Genomic DNA, 19,035 nt, shown 5'->3' with positions numbered 1-19,035 from the left:
ACCTTAAACAAACTGCATACCTGTTAGAGCTTGTCTCCTGGTCTGAAAGTAACAGTACCTCTCGCTCAATAAATTACACTGTGGCCATAGGGAGAAATAAGGTATAGACTAACGGAGTTCCCGCTGTGGCATGGTGGTTAATGATCTAGCTTATCTCTCTGGTGTTGCCAGTTTGATCCCCAGCTTGGGAACTTCCATATGCCTCAGGTGTGGCTGGAAAAAAAAAGTTATAAAGTGGAACTGTAAGTGTTCTCGTGGGAAAATTCCCCCAATGTAGTGTTGGCTTAAAACCCCATATTCTACTTAATGTGGTCTCACTGTAAAAAAAGAAGAAAAGAATTTCGTGGTGGAGAGGAAGGTCCAAAAGGAGATATACCAGCTGTTTAAAGTGTGGGTCATTAGGGGAGACCATCTGTTTTTATTATATCTCTCAGTAGACTCTCAAAACATTGTGTGTATGTTAGTTTGCCACCTAAAAAATAATAAGGATAATAATAGTTAAAAAGAAGAAAAGCCTCTTCTGGGCTCTCTGGCAGGATTGAACGATACGCATGGAGGGTGCTCAGCGTGAGGTCTAGCATCGTGTCAGGCAGTAAACAGGCCCTGATACTGTTACTGCTGGACACGGCAGCTGAGGAGAGGGCTGCCAGAATGCAGAACCCTTGAAGGTTGAAATTGGGCTCTGTGGTTTGAATTTCCAAGGTCAGTAGAGTCCTCAGGTGTAGGATCTTGGTTGTCCCATGGGGCCTAGATCTGGGCACAGGGGTCCTCCTGGTCCATGAGCTTTTGCTGGGCTTGGCTGAAAGGAAAGCTCCATAGCTGGGTCAGGTGTGTCAGGCCCACAGGAACACCTCTCCCTCCTCTCCCTTTATTTTCTCTCTCTCTCTTTTTCTTGGCCACACTCATGGCATATGGAGTTCCTGGGCCAGCGATCAAACCCATGCCAAGCTGTAACCAGGGCCACAGCACTGGATCCTTAACCTGCTGAGCCACCAGGGAACTCCTCGTCTCATTCTCTCTTGAGAATAAAAGCACTGTCTGCCTCATCCTGAAAGGAGAAAGGAGGGAGGTGGTCTGCCAAGCTGTGGTGTCTGTCCTGAAAGAGACCTGGGACCTTCATGGGTCATGTGGCTTTCGGAGTCATCCCTGGGTTTAGATTCGGACCTTGAGAAACATTATCAAGCAACCTCTCTTGACCCTGCATCTTCGTCTGTAAAACAGGGATAATGTGCCTCCCTTTTCACTCTCATGTCAGACGTGGTTCTTTTCCTTGTTTCTCTTCTTTTCTTGTGCTCTTTAGGGCTGCACCCGTGGCATATGGAGGTTCCAAAGGGTAGGGGGTATAATCGGAGCTACAGCTGCTGGCCTACACCACGGCCACAGCAAAGCAGGATCGAGCCACATCTGCAACCTACACCACAGCTCAGGACAACACCGGATTCCTAACCCGCTGAGCGAGGCCAGGGATCGAACCCGCAATCTCATGGTTCCTAGTCTGATTTGTTAGCCACTGAGCCACGACAGGAACTCCATTGATAATATGTTTCTGTGTCCATTTTGTTTCATGGTTCTCTTTTGTGATTTAATTTTAGTTCACTTCTATAATTTTTAAAGTTCTGGGGTTTTTCTAACTTTTGCAGTGCCCAGAATTGTTGCCAGGTATTTAAATAAATAAGAGGGGGAGGAAATTAGATTTGAGAGAATATGTGTGTCAGGCTTCTTGCTGGACATTTTACAGACCTACTCGTTCAGTATTAAATAAACAGTTTAACTAAATTAACTGCCGAGAGGGAGGAAGCTCGCTGGGCTGAGAATCAAGAGACCTGATTTTAGTCTCAGTTTTGTTACTAATAAGATTTGTTAACCTTAACAAATGATTTCCTTCTCAGGGCTTCTGCTTCCTCATCTGTAAAATGGGGAAGGAATGGTAGTTAGATAAGGTTCCTTTCTGACACTAGGATTTGATGACTGATCTTTATGATAGCTTAACTTTGAACTCAGCATATCCCTTTTAATTGCATTGAATGCTTTCATGAAAAGATTAAGAAGCAACTCATCACTTACTCTAAAATTACTGATTACCAAAATATTTTTTATCTTTTATTTTTCCCCAATTTTGGTTACTATTGAAAAAAAATTGAGGCACCTGTGTACTGTCCTCTCAAATTTGCTTAAAATGTATCCTTTTAATAGGACTGGTATGAATGTTACCTTAGGGAACACAGTATTTTATTTTCGTATTACAATATGGATCCTTGTGAGATCACTCTGAGTGCTGAGCCAACAATAATATGTTAACTATTTCTGAGACCACAGGGGGAACAAAATCTATTTTATGGCAGTGTAGGGAGATGATAAGACCAAAGGAAAGATGATCTGTCACTCTGGCCCCATTTCCTCTCCTCTTCTGGATGGAAACAGCTAGAACTTTTACCTCTGTATGGAGCTGGGACTTCCCTTTGTTTACTGAACAGAGTTGCTGAGGCTCTTGACCTGGGGGGGTGGCGGGAAAGGAGAGCAGCCTTCCTAGCAGGACAGTCCCTGCTTCTCACCCTGGCACTCAGGCAGGTTTTCTTGTTGCCCTTTTCTCCCTACTTCCCTCCCACTTTCATTTTTGTTTTTATTTTATTTTCTGGCCATGCCCACGGCATGCGGAGGTTCCCAGGCCAGGGATCGAACCCATGCCACAACAGCGGCCCAAGCTGCTGCAGTGACAATGCTGGATCCTTATACCGCAAGAGAACTCCACAATTTTTTTTTTTTTTTTTAATAGAGATCACACTGTGCCATATGGAGGTTCCAAGGCTAGGGGGTCTCACTGAGCTATAGCTGCCGGCCTGTGCCACTGTGCCGTACACCACAGCTCCTGGCAACGCCAGATCCTTAACCCACTGAGCGAGGCCAGGGATCGAACCCGAAACCTCCTGGTTCCTAGTTAGATTCGTTTCCACTGTGCCAGGATGGGAACTCCCCCAAATTTTTATTTTGATTTTGCATTCTCTGTACCTGTTTGCAGGTAGAGGACTAGACAAGGCCTGGGAGGCAGTGTGGGACTGGCTTTGGAGCCAGGCAGACTTGTGTTTACCTCTGAACTCAGCCACCCGGAAACTGTGGTGCTTTGGATGAGTGCTGAACCAATTTTTTTTTAATTTTTTTTTTTTTGTCTTTTTTGTCTTTTCTAGGGCATATGGAGGTTCCCAGGCTAGGGGTCTAACCAGAGCTGTAGCCTCTGGCCTACACCACAGCCCCAGCAATGTGGGATCCAAGCCGCATCTGAGACCTACACCACAGCTCATGGCAATGCCGGATCCTTAACCCACTGAGCGAGGCCAGGGATCAAACCCGAAACCTCATTGTTCCTAGTCGGATTCCTTAACCACTGAGCCTTGACGGGAACTCCTGAACCAATTTTATACCTCAGGTTTCTTGTAAAATGATGATAACTTTAGTGGTTTTTGTTGTAGGTGGCAGAAACCAACTCTTGCTTTCTAAGCTCTTGGAAAAGAGGGGTTTATTGAAAGGATGCTGGAGGGAGAGCTGAACAACTGAAGCTTCGGGTGGAGTGGGAAGTGGGATATCTCTGGGGACTTTGGCAACAGGGGTGGCGGGTCTCCTCTCTGTGGCACAGACTCTCTCATAGCCCACGTCCACTCCGTCGTCAAGTCTTGTCAGAGCTGCAACCTAGGCAGCTTCAATGTTGCACTATCTCCTGGATTCCTGGGTTCGACAGAGCTTCAGTTCAGACCTCCTAAGGGGTCTTCTTGTTTCTGAGCTCCTCCCTCTGTCTGTTCTCAACAAAGCAGCCAGAGTGAGTCTGTAGATCATTATGGTAAAACATGCCACTTCTTGGCGGAAAACCCTCCAAGGACTTCCATTCTCCCTTTAAGCAAAAGCCTAATTAGTAGTTTGCCTCTCATCTCCTCCTCTTCTCCCTCTTGATTTCTCTGCCCCAGCCAAGCGGACTCCTTATTGATTCTGAATCGAGCCGGGCATTTCTTCTGTCTCAAGGCCTTTGCATGTGTTCCGTCGGCCGGAAAGCTCTTCTGTCGAGCTGTCTGCAGGCTCACTCTCTCACCTCCTCCCAGGAGGCCTTTCCTAACCACCGTCCTTAAAATTGCCCTGTTCCCAGTCTCCTTTGCCATCAGCCACCCACCGTACTCTAAGTGTTCTACCTACTTATTTTTGTCTCTTTCCTCAAGTTATAATGAAAACTCCACAGGGCAGGAACCCTCTCTGCTTTGTCAGTGCTGAATCTCCAGTGCTTGGCACCTAGTGGGCACTCCGTAGACACTTGTGGGATGAAAGATGTTTTTCATCGAGTGTCTTCTTTAGTTGAGTCAGCAGTGGCCAGAGGGACGGGCGTGTGAAATAAGCCTGACCCCGGGAAACCTGCCAAGGGTGAGTCCCGGGGAAGAGGGGGAGAATTGTCATCTGAAAGTCATGGCAGTTGGGGTTTCTGAGGTTGCTGTGAGGACTAAATCAATTAGTAGGAATGTCCAGTAGGGGCTGAGAGAATGTTCATTCTTTTCCTTTTCTCAGAACACTTAACTTCCTGACAATGTTAATACTCAGAAATTCAGTCAGATTGCTGTAATAGAAGTTGTTGTTTGGAGAGGTAAAAATTTGGATGTGTAGTAATAAGAAACTTTACATGTAGCTTAGTGTTTTAAAGAGTGATGGAAAACATAATTCTCTCCCCAGAAGCAATGGTGTTGAAGTGTTGCAGGTTGTACACAGGAGAATTGTCATCTGAAAGTCATGGCAGTTGGTCATGGTTTTCATGAAGGTTCTTGTGGTGTCTCAGCAGCTCCAACTCTCAGGACCCAGGTCAGGCCAAGAAAGAGGTGAATACGGAAGAGTGGAAAGGTGTTGGTTTTCATCTGAGCCTTTCTTAGTAGGAATTTTTTTGCCCAGAGGTAGTCTAGCCTGTTGAGTACATTCATCTTTGGAGTTTTATAATGAGTCTCTGCTAATTTGCTCTTGTTTTCATACTTAAAATGTTTTGCTTTACAAAGGAACATGTGCGTTATGTTCGAAGTTTGGCTCTTCCATAACAAAAAAAATAGTTCTCTTTCCATCTGATAACTTTTGGATAGAGACCGTTTCTTACAGGTGGACAGGGATGAACAGCCTGAGTAGCGGTGTTGGGTGTTTTAGGTACCCCGCTGTTTTGTTTCTGAGCTCTTCAAGTAGACACTCAAGCTCTGGGGTCAGACGCCGGCACTTCGTAGTCACACGACCTCCCACAGTCCTTCAGTCTGCTGTGACACGGGTCATCCTAGCGCCTAGCTCCGTGAGCCGAGGGCCTGTGTGAACATGGAAAGCACTGAGACAACAGCTATTTTATTATCAGTAAATTGTAAAAGGCCTTTGAAGTTAGGTATCGTTATAAACTTTATCCTGATTTTAAGTGCCTAAGATATGTTAGTACTAGCAGAATTTGAAAAAAAATTGTAGCTCTGTATGTATCCTACCTCCAACAAGCCATTTTCCTAAGCATAAAACATGCACAAGGCATTTATTATGAAAACTTATTTTAAAACCTTGAGGTTTCGCTTTTTAAAGGTGATGACGAAGCTTAGGCAAGTTTTTTTTTAAATGATGGGTTTTATATGGAGATTAGCGAATTAATGTTTAGTTTTCCTTTTCATAGTGACTTGTGGATCCTGGTTACAGCTGTTACTGAACAGTGGTAACACCCGAATTTTTTCTTCCATGGAACTCACCTAATTAGGTGAAACTTTATCTTCCATATCACTCTGCTGTAACAACAGTGGTCTGTCTTGTTTCATTAGGACATCTTATCATGGTTCATGTCATTAGTGCCTGAATTTAGATTCCACAAGGCCTTCAGGGACATCTATTGAGGTATTTTTCCTTTGTAAATGGCATAGATTATCTCCAGGCACTGGGACTTTTATTTTCTGCACCGCAGTTTTGCTTGGTTTTGTAAAGAAGAGGAATATTTTGGAGAATGACAACTCAGAGCATTATAAGCAAATTCAGAGTAGCATCATGGTTTTCAAGAGCTGGCTCAAATTTGAGCGATGAAGTGGACAGAGTTATTTGTAAAAAAATTGTAGTGCTGTTGGACTTACTTTTTCTTTGTAAATTATGTTCTGATTTTGTATAGATGAATAGTATTTGCTATGGTGTATCTCCACATGCTACTTTAAAGTGTTCTCAGAGACATTAACATTACTAATTATCCTTATTTTAAGCTTTGTTTCCTGCTGCCAAAGGGTTAGTACTCAACTCTTCTTATTAGCAAACATGAAAAAACAGGATTTGTGTAGTTACAAATCTTTATGATAAGGAAAAAAGAAATATATACAAGGGAATGATACAAGATCCATTTAAAGTTGTTTCCATTGGGAAAAATATTTTACTGATTGTATAGTGTTTTTTTTTGTTTTTGTTTTTGTTTTTTCCTTTTTACAGCTGCACCTGCAGCTTATGGACCAGGGGTCAAATTGGAGCTGTAACTGCGACCTATGCCACAGCCACTGCAGTACCAAATCTAGGCTGCATCTTCAACCTATACTGCAGCCTATGGCAACGTCAGATCCTTAATCCACTAAGCCACAACAGGAACTCCTGATTTTATAGACTGAATCACTGGTATAGCTAGATTTTTTTTTTTTGCCATGCCCATGGCATGTGGAAGTTCCTGAGGCCAGGGATCAAACTCATGCCACAGCAGTGACCCAGGCTGCAGCAGTGACAGTGCTGGGTCCTTAACCCACTGAGTCACAGAGGGACTCCAGAATTCACCCTTTTGAAGTATATAATTTAGTGCTTTTAATAAAGTCATAAATTTGTGTAACCACTACCACAATCTAATTTCAGAACTTTTTTTTAATCACCCTAAGAAGAAACCCTGTACCCATTAGCAGTCACTTCCTGTTCCTCCCTCCTCCCATCCCCTGGCAACCCCTAATCTACTTTCTGTCTCTGTGGATTTTCCTGTTTGGGACATCGCATGTAAATGGAGTCATACATGTGACCTTTTGTGTCTGTCTTCTTTGACTTGGCATAACTTTTCTAAGGTTGATCCATATTTGTGCCTTTTACTTCATTCGTTTTTATGACCAAGTAATAGTCCATTGTATGGATAGATATACAGCATTTGTTTATCCATTCGTCAGTTTGGGCTGTTTCCATTTTTTCGGCTGTTATGAATAATACTGCTATAAACATTTTTGTTCAAGTTTTTGTATAGACATGTTTTTAATTCTCTTAGGTGTATATCTAGGAGTGGATCAGTGTATTTTTAAGGAATACATATAGGGATATATTTTCTTAAATTTTAAAATATGTGGAAAGAAAAAGCCTTATTTTGAGAATTGTTGGTACACCTAATTTAAGATTTCAAAAGGTCAAGAATTTAATTAAAACATCTGTTAGATAGTCTTTATAGTTGAATAATTAGAAAAAATGCATGAGTCTTTGTTCAGATTCCCTCGTATGATTAACTTTGCATTTCAGGTAAATAGGCACTAGATAAAAATTGGTTAATTGAGAAGGTATTTAAAAATGGGGAGTATATTGTAAGTATGAAGGTATTTATTAAAATTTTGCTGTCTTTGTGTTTTTATTTTGAAGCAGTTTAGAGTAGTGGTTCAGTTTTGGAGTCAGACCAGGGTTAAATCCTGCTCTGGTATTTAACTCGATGACCTTGGGCAAGTTATTTAACCTCTCCAAGTCTCCTTCCCTAATCTGCAAAATTAAGGGTGGTAGTTATCTCACATAGTTGGTGTGAGAATTGAGAATGTGTGAAGTGCGTGTCACAGTGCCTGGTAATAAGCATGGATAAGTGGTGATGGGAGTGCTTTTTGCCTGGTGTAGTGATTTTTCCTGTTTCATTTAATCCTAGCGGGCTTCATGAGGCCCTGAGACCAGTATCTTCCAAACTTCTTGGCCCCTGACCAACACCAAGAAACCTCTTTTACCAGGTGACCCAGTCTTATACATAGACACACACTCTTGTGTCTCTCTGTATGGGTAGATGGAGTCAGACTGTCAGGAGACCACACTTAACCTTGACCATGTGTAGTGTACTCTTTTAGTTTTTAAACTTCAATTAATAGGGTCTATTTTTTTTTTCTTTTTAGGGCCACACCCTCGGCATATGGAAATTTCCAGGCTAGGGGTCGAATCAGAGCTCCAGCTGCTGGCCTACACCATAGCCACAGCAACACCAGAACCAAGCCGCAATCTGTGACCCACACCACAGCTTGTGGCAACACTGGATCCTTAATCCACTGAGTGAGGCCCAAGGATCAAACCCGGTACTAGTCAGGTTCGTAACCAGCTGAGCCACAATGGGAACCCCGTTAATAGACTCTATTTTTAACAGCAGTTTTAGGTTTACAGAAAAATGGAGCCCCAACAGTTTTCCCTGTTAATAACATCTTGCTTTAGTGGGGTACATTTATTGTGATTAATGAATGAATGTTTATACATAATTATTAACTAAAGTCCATAGTTTACGTGAGGGCTCACTCTTCGTGTTGTACAGTTCTGTGGGTGTTGACAACTGTCATTTACTTAGCAAGATGGTATCATGCAGAGTAGTATACTGCCCTAAAAAATCCTTTGTGCTTCACTTATTCGTCCTCCCACCCTGAGCCCCTGGCAACCACCAATCTTTACTGTCTCCATAGTTTTTCTTTTCCAGAATGTCACATTGTTGGACTCATACAGTAAGTGGCCTTTCAGACTGGATTCTTACACTTAGCCATATGCAATTATGTTTCCTCCATGTCTCTTTATGACTTGCTAGCTCATTTCTTTTTATCACCGCATGATACTCCGTTGGCTGGATGAACCATTCACTTTCTGAAGGATATCTTGGTGACTTCCAAGTTTCGGCAGTTAGGAATAAAGCCACCATAAACATTAGTATGTAGGTTTTTGTGTGGATATAAGTTTTCAGCTCATTTGGGTAAATACCAAGAATCTTAATTGCTGGTTCCGATGCTAAGTATGTGTTGAGTTTTGTAAGAAATCGCCAGGCTGTCTTCCAAAGCGGCTGTGCCCTTCCGCATTTCTCCCATCCAGTCCCTGTTGCTCCACGTCTTCATCAGCATCTCGTGTCGCCAGTGTTCTGGATTTTGACCATTCCGGTAGGTGTGTGGTGGTGTCTCTTTGTTTTCATTTGCGGTTCCCGAATGACCTATGATGAGCATCTTTCCCATCCTGATTTGCCGTCTGTGTGTCTTCTTTGACGAGGTGTTTGTTTGGATCTTCGTCCATTTTTTGGTTGGGTTTTTTGTTTTCTTCTTATTGAGTTTTAAGAGTTCTATGTATTTTTAGGATACAAGTCCTTTTCAGATATGTGTTTTATAAATACTTTCTCCTAGACCGAAACTTGTCTTTTCATTCTCTTAATACTGTTTTGTATTGTTCTGTTCTATTAAAACACAAACCTGATCCTGAGGCACTGCTTGATTTTACAGCACATTAGTAGGTCACAGCCTGTGCCTTGAAGATCACTGTTCTGTTTCCATAATGTTCACGTGGACACTGTCATTTAAGCACCTGTCCCTCTGGGCAGTGATTCCCAACATTGATTAACAGGGTTGTCAGAGATGGTACTGCCCTTCTCCTATTCTGGAGGGTTCTTTAAGTTGTTGTGAATAAATTAAATTTGGCCAGCTGCATCACCTTCCCACATAGTACGGAGTAATGACATATTGAGGCATTACAAGAAGCTTCATGGGTTTTGCATTTCTCAAAGGTTTTAGACAGGTTCCCTCAAAAAGGATTAGGGAGATATGGTGAAGGGATGTTAAGATGTATGCTTTCTATTCCCAGGAATAGAATTTCCACATTCCTAGGAATAGCATAACCAAATTTCACTACTTCTAGTTGGTGAGAAGAATTTTTTTTTCTTTTTTGGCCGCACCTGTGGCATATGAAAATTCATGCTCCAGGGAGTGAATCTGAGCCACAAGCTGTGACCTACGTTAACGCCAGATCCTTAACCTGCTGCACCACAGCAGGAAGTCCAGGAAATTTTTATGTGATAGAATATATATTTAATGTTAAATTATTAAAACAAAAATAGTGACTTGAACTAAACAGAATTGATATGATTATTAAGGATCTAATTTAATGGTCATTTGCCTGTATTAGTTTCTTCTTATGAATAGATGCTGCTCAAATATTTAAGTGTATCAAACACTGTAAATAGCTATAATGGAAAAAATAAAAATCATAAAAAAATACTTAAGTGTATCCATCCTCTCAAGAGTGTTAAATATTTATCCCTGTAGTCTTATTTAGAAAAAGAAATTTCATTGCTCTTCAAAGGCTAGTTCTAGTTCTTTGCCAAAATAATATTAAATTCCAGATATGAAAACTGAACTTAATATGATCTTACTAGACAATTTATCTTCTTTTGAGTTATTTCTCTTTTCTTTCTTTTTTTTTGGCTGTGTCTGAAGCATGCAGAAGTTCCCTGGCCAGGGATTGAACCTGTGTCCCATCAGTGACCCTAGCCACAGCAGTGACAACACTGGATCCTTAACCCACTAGGCCACCAGGGAACTCCCTGGAGTTAATTCTTTTCCCTAAAATTTGTAGGAGTGGGAGTGGGAGTCCCTGTACTCCCTCGACACACACACCCCCCCTGCAGTGGTACTCTCCCTCTGACATCCTGCAGTGCCACCTTGTGAAAAGAGAGAAAGCTTAAACAAGGGACATCTGTGCCTCTCTAGGTTTGAGTGAAATCTACCAAGTATCAAGTATCATATATGCAGGCTTCTGACTTTTACACTAATGGTTTTTTGTTTGTTTGTTTTTGTATTTTTTTTTAGGGCTGTACCCGTGGCACGTGGAAGTTCCCAGGCTGAGTCGAATCGGAGCTGCAGCTGCCGGCCTACACCACAGCCACAGCAACGCTGGATCTGAGTGGCATCTGCAACCTATGGCACAGCTCATGGCAACGCTGGATCCTTAACCCACTGAGCAGGGATCAAACCCACGTCCTCGTGGATGTTAGTTGGGTTTGTTACCGCTGAGCCACAGCAAGAACTCATTTTTTTTTCTAGTACGCTAACGTTTGTAGAAGATTTTTTACTTTCCTCTCTCTGATGTGGACTCAGTAATTAGAGGGGTAAAATACTGGCTGTTTTTCCTTACACTTTTTTTTTCGGTCGTGGCGTGCAGCAGCTTGATGTGGGATCTCAGTTCCCAGACCAGATCACACTGGGCCTGCATTGGTGAAGGCACCAAGTCTCAACCACTAGACCATCAGGAATTCTCTGGCTTTTTTTTTTCTTCCCTATAGAGACCTTGAAGAAGGCAGCCACCTGCCCTTCATGACTTAACCTGTGGTAAAAAGAAATCTTTTATATATTTGGGGGAGTTTACTGAGTGTACACTATGTGCCGGGCACTACCCAGGCGCCAGTGATAGGGTCATGAACCAGCTAAAACCCCAGCTCTCAGGGAGCTTATGTTGTAGGGAGAGGAGACAGGGTGAATGACGTAGGTCAAGTGGTGGTGAAAGCAAAGAAGAGGAAGAGCAGGGAGAGGCTAGAGCGTGGAAGAGTAATGCTCTCGGCGACGGCGCAGTTAGGAAAGGCTCCCTGAGGAGGCGGCGCTGAGCCGAGAGGGGCCTGACGCTGCCCTGTTGGCAGCCGCGGGAAGAGGGGTCCAGTAAAGAACAGCAGGTGCAGAGGCCTTGAGGCAGGAGCCGGCTCGCTGTTGGCAGAGTGTGAAAATGCCAGTGCGGGGGTGCAGGGGGGTGAGGGGAGGTGTGGTGAGAGGCAGGCCCCTGGGACCTTCTGGGCAGAACCCAGGACTTTGGAATTTATTCAGAGAGAGGTAGGAAACCATGGAGAGATTTGAGTGAAGTGATGTGTCTGAAGGGCAAGAGTGAAAACGGAACAGGGAGGTTGCTCCTGGGCATGTCCAGACTGGGGCGTGGTGGCGGCCCGGGCCAGCGTCGTAGCAGTGGAAACAAGTGGTCGGCTTCTGGTACATGACGTTAGGGCCAGCAGGACTGCTCACTCGGTGGTGAGGGGGAAGGAGAGAGAAGGGAGTCCGCAGGGCCTGGCAGGTCTCTGTCTTTATGCTCCCGGCCTGTGCAGGTGGGCAAGGGCTCCCCAGAGTGTATTTTTCAGCCTCTGAGAAGCTGATTCAGGAAAGTGGGAGGAGGCATTCAGGGTGATAGTTCAGACCTGCTTTTCCTCACAGTCCTAATGTTTCTAAGATTCTTTTTTTTTTTTTTTTTGTCCTTTTGCTATTTCTTGGGCCGCTCCCGCGGCATATGGAGGTTCCCAGGCTAGGGGTGGAATCGAAGCTGTAGCCACCGGCCTACGCCAGAGCCACAGCAACGCAGGATCCGAGCCGCGTCTGCAATCTACACCACAGCTCGCAGCAACGCCGGATCGTTAACCCACTGAGCAAGGGCAGGGACCGAACCCGCAACCTCATGGTTCCTAGTCGGACTCGTTAACCACTGTGCCACGACGGGAACTCCAGATTCTAAACTTTGTAAACAGTGTTGCAACATCTGCACCAGAAGGGAGCTTAGTGTCTATCCTCACAGTGGGAAGTGTGGCCCCTGGGAAGCGGCAAGCGCCCCTTGATGTCCTCCTGCCCTCCCCCCCCCCGCCGGTCCTCCTAGCGGCTTTTATGAGCTGTTTACTCATAAGCTACTTAGTGAGTTATCACAAGTTAGGAAAATTTAATATAGCTTTTACTGTCTTATTTCTCTTCAGTTATATTTTCTTATCCCTGAGTTTCTTTTCCTTTAGAAAATGGAAATGGGGTTGGTGCACTGAGGGATCTGATGCTTTTCCTGAGCGGATCAGGGCCAGAAAAGTCTGAGAGACATTGTCCTGAAGGGGTTCCCTCTGTGTTATATACTGAGCTCCTGACAAGAAGCTAGGACCCAGAGATGGACAAGGGGCAGCTTCCCCAGACAGTCACAGCAGAGTCAGTGGCAGAGCCCAGGACAGAGCTTGAATTTCCTGTTCCAGGCGTCTTTGTATCACAGAAGTAGAGCTCGTCTTTCCCAATTTATATGCCATGAAATTCACCTTTTTTTTTTTTTTTTTTGCTTTTTAGGGCTGTACCTGTGGCACATGAAAGTTCCCAGGCTGGGGGTCACATCGGAGCTGCAGCGGATGGCCCGTGCCACAGCCATGTCAATCCAAGTTGTGTCGATGACACATGCCACAGCTCACAGCAATGCCGGATCCTTCACCCATTGGTCGAGGCCAGGGATTAAACCTGCATCCTCATGGATGCTAGTGGGGCTCATTACCTGCTGAGTCACAATGGGAACTCCACATTCACCCATTTGAAGTGAACAACGCAGTGATCTTTAATAAATTTATGGAGTCGTGCAACCTCCACCACCGTCTAATTTTAGAAATTTCTATTCCCTGAAAAAGTAATGTTGTGCCTATTTGTAGTCACTCCCCATTTTATCTAGTTTCTGTGTCTGCAGATTTGCCTATTGTGGACATTTCGTGAGATATGTGGTATTATCTGTCTGGCCTCTTCGAATGCCCTAGCTTAATATTTTCAAGGTCTGTTTCTGTTGTAGCCTGTATCAGCACTTTGTTCCTTTTTATGGGGCCGTAATTTTCCATTGTACAATACACTACATTTAATTTTTCCATCCATCAGTTGATGGACATTTGGGTTGTTTACATTTGGGGGCTATTAGGAATGATGCTACTAGGAGCATTTGCATATGAGACTTTGTGTGGACAATGTCCTTTTATTCTCCTGGCTGGGTACCTGGGGTGGAGTTACTGGGTCATGTGGTAAATATGTTTAACATTTTTTTTTTGTCTTTTTGCTATTTCTTGGGCCTCTCCCGCAGCATATGGCGGTTCCCAGGCTAGGGGTCCAAACGGAGCTCTAGCCACCAGCCTACGCCAGAGCCATAGCAACACGGGATCCAAGCCACGTCTGTGACCTACACCACAGCTCACGGCAATGCCGGAACCTTAACCCACTGAGTGAGGCCCACTGAACTCCCTATGTTTAACATTTTTAAGAAACTGCAGAGCAGTTTTTCAAAATGGCTATGCCAGAGTTCCTGTCGTGGTGCAGCGGTTAACGAATCCGACTAGGAACCATGAGGTTGCGGGTTCGATCCCTGGCCTCGCTCAGTGGGTTAAAGTTCCAGCGTTGCCGTGAGCTATGGTATAGGTCACAGACGTGGCTCGGATCTGGAGTGGCTGTGGCTGTGGTGTAGGCTGGCAGCTGTAACTCTGATTTGACCCCTCGCCTGGGAACCTCCATATGCTGCAGGTGCGGCCATAGAAAGCAAAACAAACAAAACAAAAATGGCTACACCATTTTATTTTTCCGCTACCAGTTTATGAGACCTCCAGTTTCTCCTCATCCTCGTCAACACTTGTCACTGTCTGTGTGTTCCATTGTAGGATAGTTTCTTTCTTTTTTTTTTCTTTCTTTTTTTTTTTTTTTTGTTATGGGTGATTTCTTTTCCTCCGGCTTTGAGAAATAATTGGCACGTAACATTGTACCATTGTCTAATTGACATATAACGTTATGGAACATTGTGTACGGTGTGATGATTTGATATTGCAGATAGTGTCTAATTTTTAATGGCTTATACATCCCTAATTTGTGCTTTGCTTTGATTTCCTTGGACCAAGAACATCCTTAAATAACAAGTTTGCAAAGTTTTAAAGGCTCTACTGTGTAGATTACTTAAATTAGTGATTGATTCCAATTGATTTTCTTTATGTAGCTTAGTTGTTCTTGAGAATGAGGGTAAGGTGACCTCTTAGCTGACTTGATAAGCTAGGTGTCTGCCTGCTAGCCTGCCTCCATCTTCACTTACTGAGTAGCACATATAGTTCTCTCAGGCCCTGAGTTAGAGAACACAAGTTCTGCCCTCAGTGGCCTTGTGGCCATTCTGACTTAAAAAAATTTTTTTTCATTCCTTGTTTTTTAATAACTTTTTTTTTCTTTTGCTGTACTCCAGGCCAGGGATCGAACCCACACTGCTGCAGTGACGATGCTGGATCCCTAACTTAAGGTGCCACAAAAGAATTCCTCCAATTTAAAAAGAATTTTTGGGAGTTCCCGTTGTGGCTCAGTGCTTAACAAACCTGGCTAGGATCCATGAGGATGCGGGTTCGATCCTTGGCCTTGCTCAGTGGGTCAGGGACCTGGCGTTGCCATGAGCTGTAGTGTAGGTCGAAGACAGGGCTCAGATTTGCTGTGGCTGTGGTGTAAGCCGGCTGTAGCTCTGACTGGACCCCTAGGCTGGGAACTCCCATATGCTGCGAGTGTGGCCCTAAAAAGCAAAAAAAAAAAAAATTTTTTTTTTTGGTGGCCCCGAGGCATATAGTCTTCCCTGGTCAGGGGTCAGATCCCAGTTGGGACCTATCAGCAATCCCGGATCTTTAACCCACTGTGCTGGGCTGGGGATCGAACCTGCGTCCCAGAACTCCAGAGATGCTGCCAGTGCTGTTGTGCCACAGCAGGAACTCCAACTTAAAAAAATGTGTGTCTTCTTTGGAACGGATAAGCAATGAGATCCTGCTGTATAGCACTGGGAACTCTATCTAGTCACTTATGATGGAGCATGATAGAATATAATGTGAGAAAAAAGAATGTATACATGTGTGTGTGACTGGGTCACCCTGCTTACAATAGACAATTGACAGAACCCTGTAAACCAGCTATAATGGAAAAAATAAAAATCATTATAAAATAAAAAAATAATAAGACAAAAATAAATAAAATCACACACACAAAATGTGCATCTTGAGACACACTTAGATGATTTCAAGAGCAGGTGACGGGCCATAACTCGTTCCTGTGAGTAGTAAACACTGTTCCGTAGAGGATGTAATCCTTGAAAACCACTGATAATATAGTGTAAGAATGTTGTGCTAGAAATAGCCACAGTCTGTTACAGGAGAGCAAAAGCGGGGGCTCTGACTCACATTGGGTGGGGATGGGTAGACACCGGTGTCAGGAAATATATCTAAGAGGAGGTGGGCAGGAGCTGGCAGGGTCTGTTAGTGTGACTTGTCTGGGCAGAGGGAACAGTTTGAGGAAATGCATATAAGGCATCTTATCACATGTTGTACTTGTTACAGCAATTGTATGAATCTTTGTGTGTTTTTCTAACTGTAGATAACCAAATCTTTTATTGTCAACATACTAATATTTCAGGACGAATAAACATTCACTTCTTTTTTTCTTTGTCCTCTTAATCCTTAACCCTATTCATTTCTATTTTATACCTATGATTAAGAAAGAAAAACAGGAGTTCCCGTCGTGGCGCAGTGGTTAACGAATCCAACTAGGAACCATGAGGTTGCAGGTTCGATCCCTGGCCTTGTTCAGTGGGTTAATGATCCGGCGTTGCCGTGAGCTGTGGTGTAGGTTGCAGACGCGGCTCGGATCCTGCGTAGCTGTGGCTCTGGCGTAGGCCGGCGGCTACAGCTCCGATTAGACCCCTAGCCTGGGAACCTCCATATGCCGCGGGAGCGGCCCAAGAAAAGACAAAAAGACAAAAAAAAAAAGAAAGAAAAACATAACTACCCATTAGGTTGTGATATACTATCGGTTGTAATATATATTGTGATTTCAAAGCTGTTAAGATTTTTTAAATGCATCTAGAATTAATATGTATGATATTTGTCTTGGAGATGCTTCAGTTTCTTTTAATCTAATGAAACCTTGCTAGAATAATGGTAGCAGTCACATGTCTTTTCAGTTCTAAATTTAGGGGATGCTTTAGGGAAGTATTACCATCCAGGTTAATGCCAGCTTAATTTATCTCGAAAGCTTTTAAATGTCACGATTATAAAGAAATTAGCTTTGGTTGAGTAGTAGAGATTAGAGTGGAATTTTGGTTTTTTTCCACAGCATGCAGTGGCTTGATGTGGGCTCTCAGTTCCCAGACCAAGGATTGAACCCCAGCAGCAGCAGTGAAAGTCCTAACCACTAGCTCACTAGGAAACTCCCTAGGAGAAATGACTTTTGCTAATATTAGGAAAGATAGGGTTTACTAAAGACTATGAAATAGAATTAAAAACTGAAGTAATTTATAGTGACTTTTGGATAAGTTATCTAGGGGTTCTTAGCTTTTAAAAATAAGTGTTCAGGGAGTTCCCGTTGTGGCGCAGTGGTTAACGAATCCAACTAGGAACCATGAGGTTGCGGGTTCGGTCCCTGCCCTTGCTCAGTGGGTTAAGGATCCGGCGTTGCCGTGAGCTGTGGTGTAGGTTGCAGACGTGGCTCAGATCCCGCGTTGCTGTGGTTCTGGCCTAGGCCGGTGGCTACAGCTCCGATTCGACCCCTAGCCCGGGAACCTCCATATGCCGCAGGAGCAGCCCAAGAAATGACAAAAAAAACCAAACCCTCAGTTTTTAAAAGGAAAGTCCCCTGTGGGTTAGGAGCAGAAATAACTGTTTAATTTTTTGCAGAGTAGAAATGTGCTTATAATATCCTAGAAGAGCTGAAGAAAAAATACTTGTTTATTGAACAGACTGGATGCATCTTACTTAGATCATGTGTAGTATTTCCTTGTAGTTTGGTGGAGGTTTTTTATTTTGTGTGTCATTCGTGGATGTGGCCAGGTTTTGGTGTGCCTGTCACATCAGATGCTGACCAAGGCAGTGGGAGTGGATGATTCAAAAGTGAATTACTTGGAGGAGCGCAGAGCCTGGTGAGGGCGGGAGCCGTGATGTAACAGAGACATGTGTGAGGAGTTACCTGATCACAGAGGAAGGTGCGTGTAACCCCCTGGTGAGAGGAGGTGGTGAGGGGAGGCTTTGTAGAGGTGGTGGCATCTGAGCTGAGCTTTGAAGGGTGAATAGGAGTTTATAGGGAAACAGGAAGGGCGCTGGGGCAGAAGGAGAGTGAGCAGCCTGAGAGAGCTTGATTGGAGTTGAGGGAGCAAGGATCAGTGCAGGAAGGAACCAGGTCTGGGAGGCTAGGAATCTGTTTGCTGTGCTAGGAGTTTGAGTTGATGCTGTAGTCCAGGCTTTCTCAGAGGGTATTGTGTGGAAATCCAAGCCCAGGAGCCTCTCTGGGGGAAAGGCAGAGACTCACAGGAACATTACAACATTAGATAGTGTTCAGTAACAAAACCTGCTTCCTGTCCATAAGCCAGCAGAAATGTTTTGGGAAGGACTACCGTTAGACAGGGCAGAGCTCCTGAGATTTCAAGCCAGGGCGTATCTTCCCTTGATTTGCATTTAGAAAATGAACTGGCAGCGATCAAGGGTCGTTGGAGTGAGGGGAGACTGGTGGCATGAAAATGGTTCATAACTATTATCAATTTTGGTGACATAAAATCTGACCGTCAGTGTAAAGATGTTTAATCTCAAAATTTAGGAATTCAGGGCACTGCTAAGAAAAAATGTTTTAACAATGAACTAAAATACTTGATTGACCACTGAGATTTTTCCGAGGAGAATTTTGGGACAAATGCAGATGTTGTTTCTGACTTTGATCAGAGATTAAACAAATGCTTTATAATACTGTCTGATTAAAGAAAATCTTGGTTTAAACTGTACTTCAGGAGTAATGGTTTTTTTAAAATCCCTTCCCGATATCTCTTTAGATCTTAGATCTAAGTAGTAAGGCTTTTTAAGGATGTTTTTAAAAATAACGCTGGACAATTCTAATTTAAAAAAATTTTCAAGTACATTATAGTGTATTTTCACTTTTTAAATTGATATGTTCTTTCATCTCCTCAATTTTTGGTCTGTTATCAGCTTTTTTTGTCGCACCTGTGGTGTGTGGCAGTTCCTGGGCCAGGGACGAACCTGCACCACAGGTGCGGTCTGTGTAATAGCTGTGGCCATGTTGGATCCTTCACCCACTGTACCACGTGGAAACTTGCTGTTATCAATTTTTGTTCTGTTTTATTTCTTTTTTGGCTGCCCCAAGGCATATGGAGTTCCCAGGCTGGGGATCAGATCCGAGCTGTAGTTGCAACCTAAGCTGCAGCTACAGCAACACCAAGCAGATCCTTAACCCACTGGGCTGGGCCAGGGATGGAACCTGTGTT

General features: G+C 43.7%; 1 protein-coding gene across 2 annotated transcripts in view; it reads left to right on the top strand.

Moving 5' to 3' along the window:
- The window catches only part of PPP1R13B (protein phosphatase 1 regulatory subunit 13B), an 89,408-nt gene that overhangs the window by 15,504 nt on the left and 54,869 nt on the right, over nucleotides 1–19,035 (top strand). The window lies entirely within an intron of this gene.

Source organism: Phacochoerus africanus, chromosome 9, assembly GCF_016906955.1.
Source record: "Phacochoerus africanus isolate WHEZ1 chromosome 9, ROS_Pafr_v1, whole genome shotgun sequence".
In the NCBI taxonomy this organism is placed as follows: domain Eukaryota; kingdom Metazoa; phylum Chordata; class Mammalia; order Artiodactyla; family Suidae; genus Phacochoerus; species Phacochoerus africanus.
Note: the sequence above shows the minus strand (reverse complement) of the source record. Positions and strands in the feature narration are given on the sequence as shown.